Source organism: Ailuropoda melanoleuca, chromosome 2, assembly GCF_002007445.2.
Source record: "Ailuropoda melanoleuca isolate Jingjing chromosome 2, ASM200744v2, whole genome shotgun sequence".
Taxonomy (NCBI): Eukaryota; Metazoa; Chordata; class Mammalia; order Carnivora; family Ursidae; genus Ailuropoda; species Ailuropoda melanoleuca.
In genome coordinates, this window is record NC_048219.1 from 17530014 (window position 1) to 17538935 (window position 8922).

The window sequence follows — 8922 nt, forward strand, 5'->3', positions numbered from 1 at the left end:
CTGATGGGGGCGGGGCCTCTGTCAGGCGGGTGGGGCCATTGGGGGCGGGGCCACTGGGGGCAGGGCCTTTGGTGGTGGGCGGACCTAGGGGAACGGGGAGAGTCTGGGTTTGCCTGGTTGCAGGCGATCCAAGCTAACAAGACCTCGAAGGGTTGGGGTCTAGAAGACGCCTCAAGCTTCTCCACGTCTCTAGGACACTCCTGCTCATGCCTGCTTCCCCCTCCACCACCATTTCTATCTGTACTTTTTCATCCTTCCTCCTCTTTGGGGCACCTCGCAGGACATCACTGACACCATGGTAACCCTACTTCATCCTGGACCAGATTCAGGATAGTCAGATGGTGGGAAATAGGGGAAATGACTTACAAACTCAAATTCAATTTAGGGGTGGAAAAATTGACGCCGAGAGAGAAGAAAAGACTTGCCCAAGTTCCTGCTGTGAAGAAAAAGACTTTATGAGACCCTAAAATGTGGAGAGCCTGAAGCTGGGTCCCACAGCTGGCCAGACATGGAGCCAGGACTCAATTTTATTCAACTATTAATTAAACTTTTGTTATCATCTAATCTACATCAGGCCTAGAGCTAGGCCTGTGTCATAGAATGATTGTTCTGGAGCAGCAAGGGGGATTAGATTAGAGGGACAAGAGGGAGGGCAGGGAGATAGCTGGAACAATGGAGGTGAGGGATGGGGAGAGCAGAACCTGTAAGGATATGGGAGAGGGGGGAGGAATCAAGAGTCCCTTGTGTTCTTCCCATGCACCCTATCACAGAGACATGGAATCCAGGGGCTCCCTTTGGAATCATGGTCCCTTTGCACGTTTGGTGAAAACTTGGGCCTTCTCTCTGGACAAATGTGCAAATGTAAACTTTGCATATAATTTCAGAGACTCCAGGGACAAAGGATGGAGGTGAGGGATGGGGAGAGCAGAACATGTAAGGATATGGGAGAGGGGGGAGGAATCAAGAGTCCCTTGTGCTCTTCCCATGCACCCTATCACAGAGACATGGAATCCAGGGGCTCCCTTTGGAATCATGGTCCCTTTGCACATTTGGTGAAAACTTGGGCCTTCTCTCTGGACAAATGTGCAAATGTAAACTTTGCATATAATTTCAGAGACTCCAGGGACAAAGGATTGGGTGGAGGGTTGATTCTTAAGTGGATATAAGAAGAATAAACATGCAGGAATAAAAAAAAAAATCTAAAGAAAAAGGAACAGAAAGAGATTCTGCCTTACCTGACGTGAAAACATAAAGTCAATGTATTTAAAGCAACATGGTATTGAAGCAGGACTACACGAATCAGTGGAACAAATTGGAAAAGAGAAATGGATCCAACCACACAAAGGAATTCGGTGTATGATAAAGATGGCACTTCAGGTAAATGGGTGAAATAACTGGCAAGTCATTTGAAGAAATGAGAAAAAACTGTGTCCTTACACCAAAATAAACTCCAGGTGACGAGCATATTTATATATTTTATGTGCCAGCAGAAAGCATAAGTGAATGTTTTAATAATCCTGGAGATGGCAAAGACTTTCCTAGGCATGATGAAACCTAGAAGCCAAAGGAAAAACATCGATAAATTTGACTATAAAAACTTCTATAGAGAAGAAATGATCATACTCGAGTTTGAAAGACATAAGACAAACTGGAGAGGATGGATCCCAGCAGTCCCCTACTCTAGCCGCCCGTCCCTCCCCCAAGACGTGAAAGGGGCGAGCAGGAGGGACGGCCGTGGTTGTGAGAGGGCAGAGCACACCGTGAAGACTCCTCCCACAGCGCCCCGGCCAGCGCCCACCTGTTCAGGGGCCGGGAAGCCCCGGGAATCCCAGCCCAGCCATCTGGGTCCTCAGCAGGTGCCTGCTCACAGCAGAGCCAGAGTCTGCCCTGAGGCTGCTCATCACTCCCCTCCCATGGCCATCCTGGGAACTGAAATCCTCCGTTCCAGCTCGTGCCGCTTCTGGATCTGAAGGCGGGAATTTTTTTTTTTTTTTTAAGAATTTATTTTTAAGTAATCTCTACATCTAGCGTGGGGCTGGAAACCACAACCCGGAGATCAAGAGTCGCCCGCTCCAACCGACTGAGGCAGCCAGGCGCCCCATGGGAATTTTTTTCTTAAAATAAATAACAGCTAAATTTTTGAGGGAGCTAACAATGTTCCAGGCATTGTACTAAACGCTTAAAACATACAGCATTTCATTTAATGCCCACAGCCGCTCTTCTGGGTAGGTCTACTTTATGATCAGTTCCATTTGACAGATGAGGAAACAGGGTTAGAGAGAAGTGACCTGGCCAAATTGTACGTGGCAGCATTAGGATTCAGCGTCCGACTCCTGGCCCCGCTCTTGATATAAGAAAGCCAAAGTCTGGGAAGAATTCAGTAAAACAAAGTTTTTTGAAGTTAACCTTGATCCAGGCTTTGTCCCAGGTGCTGGGGATTCAAAATTGAGAAAAACAGTCATTAGGGGAGACAGAAGAGAAACATTTCTGGCACAGAGAAATCCTGGAAACAGCCAAGGACCTGTTAGCCACAGGAAGAGGTATGGGAGATGTCTTTGAAATGAGTCTTGCGGAGTTGAAGGGAGGGGTGAAGGAGTAGGCAACATTTACAAGTCTGGGTGAGGAAGACGGAGATTGGGGGAGGAGAAGTGGTCTACACGCCCTGAGTCTAGGGTTGGTTAGAGATGATGCTGGACAAGTATACCAGGGCCAAGCTAGAGTTTGGGCACAGAGGAGTTTGGGCACAAAGATTTTGAGAACTTTTCCCTGGTTCTGTTGACTTGGTCTAAGGCGTACCTGCTCTGTCAGCCCAACCTGCCTTTCTTCCCAAATGGTCCCCACCTGAGTTCAAGCTACCACTTGCTTAAGCCAGAAACCTAAGAGTCACCTTTGACTCCTCCCTTGTCCTCGCCTCCATCCAGTTAATTGTCAAGGCCTGCCCAATCTACCTGTTCAATATTCCCCAGGTTCATTTACTGCTACCCATTCCCATGGCCACTCCCCTCATCCACACTGCCTTTCTCTCACTCTTGAATCCAGCTGGGGGCAGTGACGTGATTTGGACATCTCCAAACTTTCACCCGAGAGAAATCCTTCTAAAACGAATGTGCCCACACCTACTCTCCTACTGAAATTCCTTTTCATTGATTCATTCAACAAATATGGAGCAAGTGTTTGTTACCTGTTAAATACTGAGGAGACAAAAATGAGCAAAACAGAATTTAAATTCTATTGGAGGGGGTGCCTGGGTGGCTCAGTCAGTTAAGCATCCGACTCTTGATTTCGGCTCAGGTCATGATCTCAGGGTTGTGAGATTGAGCCCCACGTTGGGTTCAGTGCTGAACAGGAACCTGCTTAAGATTCTCTCTCTCGTTCCCTCTGCCCCTCCCCCCACTCCCTCTAAAGAAATAGAGTCTATTGGGATGGCAGGCATCAATCAAATGACCACCACACCAAAATAATACATAATTACAAACTGGAATATGTGCCATATGAGGTCCTGCTAGGATGTTCTTCAAGGTCAGCCAGATCAGAGTCAATGGTAGGGTAAAAGCCTATGCAAAAAAGCCCAAAAGGTGCTTCTGAGTCTCAGTTTTCTCATCTGTATCATGGGAATATTCATAGTTGTGAGGATTAAATGAATTAATATATATAAAGTCCTTAGAATGGGTTTTAGGACATAATAAATTTTCCATAAGTGTTAGCTATAATAACAATAACTATTATCTAATTTTCTTTAAAGTAGAGAGCCATTGAAGGTTTATCAGCAAACTTGTTAAATCATAAAGAAGCACTTTTTTTTTTTTTAAGTAAGCTCCACGCCCAGCGTGGAGTCCAAGGCAGGGCCTGAACTCATGGCTCTGAGATCAAGATCCTAAGATCGACCTGAGCTGAGGTCAAGTGCTGGATGCTCAAACGACGGAGCCACCCATGTGCCCCACAAAGAAGCATTTTTTAAAGGTCACTCGTGCTGCAGTGAGGAACGTGGTTTGGAACAGGAAAGAGCAGATTCGGGGAATTAATGAGGGTACTTTGCAGGGGCTCATTGAGAACTGTGGGGCATTTAAAACAAGGAACAGGAGAGATTTGGAGACATTTTGTGATTTGGGTGGGGGAAACGACTGGCCTTGGTGTTTGGTTGCTGGTGGGAGGCTGTGGGAGGTGGCAGGAGGCTCCCAACATCTTGGTCCCAGCAGCAGGGTAGATGATGTTCTTGACCAGGTTGGGGAAGCCTGGGGGAGGACCGGGCCTGGGGGCGGTGCTCAGGCCAGTTGTGGACAGGTTCAGGCACTGTGAGGAGTCCTGGATGTAGGGTTGCAGAAGCAGCTGCTTGGTTCTGGAGTTCAGGGGGAAATTGTGGCTGAAGACATAAAATTGAGACTGTTGGCAAATACCTGAAAATGGGACCTCAATCATCCCATCTGTAAAATGGTAGGAGGAAGGAGATAGCTAGATGATTTTTAAGGTTTCTCCTACATGTGTAAGATGCCAGTTGTTGTGGTTGGTGGGTCCACAGAGACAGGGAGAAAAAAATCCATGTGGCCTGAAAGATTGGGCAGAGGCCCCCTGGAGGCTACTTGTTAGTCTTTAATCTGTCTTTTACTGAGCAGCTACTATGAGCCAAAGGCTCTACGAGGGATGGAAGGGTGAGCAGGACCCAGCCCTTGCCCTCAGGGAATTCAGTCTGGTGCAGAGACAGGCAAAGCAGAGGACAATTATAAAAAAGTAACCCAAGTGCCTAAAGGCAAGCTTGGGAGACCAAGAATGCTTTTAGAGGAGCTGACATCCAGGACAAGACCTGAAAGTCAGGCAGAAGAAGAAAACTGTGTGGGGAATCTGGGCTGGAGAAGATTGGGTTTATTGTTCTTGTTTAGTTTTTTTCAGGGGGGGAGGGGCAGAGGGATAGAGGAAAGGGGAGAGAGAATCCAGAGTAGGCTCCATGCCCATCACAGAGCCTGCAGCAGGGCTCCATCTCACAACCCCAAGATCATGACCTGAGCAAAAATCAAGCATCAGACGCTCAACTGACTGAGCCACCCAGGCGCCCCTGCAGAAGATTGTTTATGTGGTCAAAGATTTTCATCCCTCTTGAATTTTTTTCTTCAGATGCAACCCATGTGCGCTGAGAGCCTATTTCAGGTACAAAGGCCCAAATACTGGTAGTTGCATTTCATAGCCTGTGTTGAATTTGTCTTCTTTTTCTTCTCAATGCTCCATGTGGCCTCAACTCCACATGCTTTCCCAGTGCTTGGATGAAGGCAGGGCAAAAGAGACACCTAGGACACAAATTGAGGGAGGCACTCACTCTCAGGGATATGCAACATGCTCCTGGCCCTGCTCCCTGCTCACACCCCCACTCCAGCCCTTCTGGTGCTCACATCTTGTTGTCTACACACAGCGCCCACCCGCGCTGGCCTGGTGAAAGCTCACTCCTGCTCCAAGTCTCAGCTCCTTCTGGAAGTCTACTGCTCTCCCCACACATCCCTGCCTCCTCCCATGGCCAACGTGGTCCTCTGCGCGCTAATAGCGCAGCAAAGGCTACATAGCGCTGACAGACTTTGGCATCAGAGCCCTGCTGTGCTATTTATCAGCTGTGAACCGCTTTCTGAGATGGTTTCCACTTGTGTAAAATGTGGTGCTGACTTCACAGGGGAGTTGTAAAGATTAAATGAGAAAATGTATGTAAAGTGATCAGCAGTGATTGGTACAGGGTACTCAGTAAGTGGTAGATATTATTAGTCTGTTTATACTTCTTCTAAAGCACTCAGGTATTCTAATGATTCTCCTGCCTTTATCTTCACTATACCATAAGTTCCTTGAGTCAGGGAAGAGGAGGAGAGGAAGGAGGAAGATCTTTATGAATGACATTGAACAGGCACTAAGACATGCCTGCTGCATAAATAAGCGAAAGAAATGACAAATTCTATGGAAAAAGGTCTGGGCGGGAAATCTGGAGCCTTGGGCTCTAGTCACATGGTCCCAGTGATGGCACAGTGCCTGCCCAACTTACATTCAGTTGGAAGAAGAGCTGCCCAGACCACAAACCCTTTTGGGCTCCTGCTTTAGACCACTTGGCCCCTTCAGCTTCTAGACTTGAACAAATGGGGCCAGCACAACAGCCAAGGGTTACCATTTCATATATTAGCTGGTGACCTTTAACTAATGGCCTACCACAACAATCCGAGACAGGCCAATTAGAGGCTGTCTTGAACCACGGAACAGAAAGAAACTGTCAGGTAGCAGAGAGGGTTGGAGTAGGGAGGTCAGAGACAAATGAGCCTTGGCCAGTACAGCCACGTGTGAGCCAAGATAAAAGGGAGCAGAGACCAAGAGGCAGTAGAAACTGGTTGGTATGTAGAGGCGAAAGGAGCAGCCCTGTGCAGGGGTGGGGGAGGGTGTCAGGAGAGGAGAATGAATAGAACAGTGAGTCCTAGAGCTGCCTTATTCATGCTGGCATTTCAGTTCCAGTCCTTACGAGAAAATCCTTTATATTTGACCTAGATTGGGTAGATTTCTCTACCTTGCAGCAAAATGAGCCTGATTCTACTTGTTATCTTGGTGAGTCTCTGCCCCTTTCAGCATCTCAGTTTGACTAGACCATCTCTATGGTCTTCTCCAAATCAATGTTTGCTTTGAACACCATGTAGAGAGAATGGATTTAGGTTGTTGGCAAGCGAGTTCAGTATTAGTTACAGACTGCCATGACATCCTGGCTCCCAAAATAGCTTGGTAACTGGTTAAGGAGCCTGTGGAAGGATCCAACACACATCTGACTTTGAACCTGAGTCCAGCTGATACAGTCCACCCCCACCGCCCCCGCGCCCCCCTCCCAATTCATTGCATCCTTTGTTGGATCATAAAGGAACTGAGAAACCAGGGCTGGTGTTTCTCCAGTGTCTTTGGCTGCTAAATGCCCTACCTACCCCCCTCAACACTTTCCTGGACCCACTTCAGCATTTCAGAGGAGTCCACTGCCAGGTCTGCTCCAAAGAAAGTGCCACTCCAGGAAGATTTTGAACAAAGAAAGTTTCCTTCTTTGGTGTTAAGATTTCCTGCCTTCCAGCTGTTTGGCTCTCAGCCTGGGCCCTGTCTCCATCTTTCTAAGCCAACAGCTATGTTGATAATACTTCCTTGCTTCTGTATGGTGCTTTGTACTTTTCAGAGCATTTTCATGCATGCCTTATTTGATACTCATGGAAATCCAGGGAGGATAGGCAAGAAGGAGAGTGTAGAGGATAATACCTCCCATCCCACCCAACCCCTTGAAATTATTTATCTTAAAAGAACTTAACATAGATGAAAATAGAGACTGAGCTTGATTAAGTGACTTGCCCAAGATCACAGAGCAGGTAAATGGCTGAGCTGGATCTAGAAAGTTCCTAATCGTAGATCACACTTAAGCAGGACTTGCCTAACACTGCCTTGCAAAACACTGCTGGCCATGGCAAGGGACCCCCGAGAGAAGTGGTGTTCTTGGCACTGCTGCCCTTCCAGGAATCATTCACAATCTTATCCCTCCAGTCTCTACGGAGACTTGCCTACCCCACGGTGGTTTGGGTAGCACCAGGAGCCCACAGAGGGTTAGATGTAAGCACTTAGTAGCAATGCCTTATGTACTGGCAAAAATGAATGCTAATGGAAGTCACTTTCTTGTTTTGATTACAGAGCGCGTCATGGAAGGTAAGACAGGAAAGGTTGAGAACCATAGGTCCACCCTCCACCATCACCTCTGAAGACGAGGAAGCAGAGATAATCATCCCTGCCTACCCCCCACCTTCCTAAACCCTTGTCTGCAGCAAGGACACCCTGTCCTGGCCCCTCTGCTTTGGGCCTCTTGCCAACTGCATTCATTGCTGCACTCCCACCTAATCAAGATGAGCCTATCCCTCCCAGTCACAACATGGACTCAAGTTGTCCTGGGAGACAGCAGTAAGTTCTAATAGTTAGGGGCAGATGAGGAAGCAATGGGAGTAGGAAGCTTCATCTGGGCTTTCTCCAGGGTCTGCCCTTGCTCCTTCCCCAGTGCCCCCTGGAGAGCATAGTGTGCTTTAGTTGTGGCAACCACCCAGCCCGGCAACTCCAAACAGCACAACTGGGAAATTAGTCAAGGAAGTGGGCCTATCCAATGGCCCGGACAACAATATGTCCGCTGAGGTGAGGACAAGAAACCAGGAAATGTGCTTGGAATTTCAAACAGAGGGAATTTATTCCAGAGAACTGGTTAGAAACCTGTTGGCTTGAAGGAGCAGAAGGGTAAGGTGAGGCAGAGTAGAGATCACTACCTGCAGGAAGCTTCTACCGCCCCTAGGCTTGGAAGATCAAGTGGAAGGGTGTTACTGGGTCCGGAAGTGCATTTGCTGCTGACACTGTGGGAGCTTAGGTTTTCTTCTTTTAAAGATTTATTGATTTATTTGAGAGACAGAGAGACAGAACGAACCAAGCAGGGGGAAGAAACAGACTCTCCACTGAGCGGGGAGCCCGATGTGGGGTTCGATCCCAGGACCCCGAGATCATGACCTGAGCCAAAGGCAGACACTTAACCCAGTGAGCCACCCAGGCGCCCCAGGAGCTTAGTTTTTGAAATGATGCTGCTGGCAGAACTGCCAGAGGTTGCTGGAGCCCGCAGGCACCCACTGCTGTCCTTCCAGTACCACTGACACTGCTGGTTACTGAGGCAGTAACCCACCACTGCTGGAAACGCTGAGTGCAGCCCGTCATCACCAGCTGCTGCCAGAGTCTCCAGTGGATGCAGAGAGAAAACGATTTTGCCTGTGCTGCTGCCGGGCCATCCCCAGCTTGCGATTTCTCACCTGTACTTCCCATTCACCGAATCTGACAGGAAGCCCGCTGCCAAAGGGAGTCTGGGAAATGTAGTTTTCAGGGCCCAGCACTCTCCAGTACAAAGCAGAGCCTGGAAAGGCT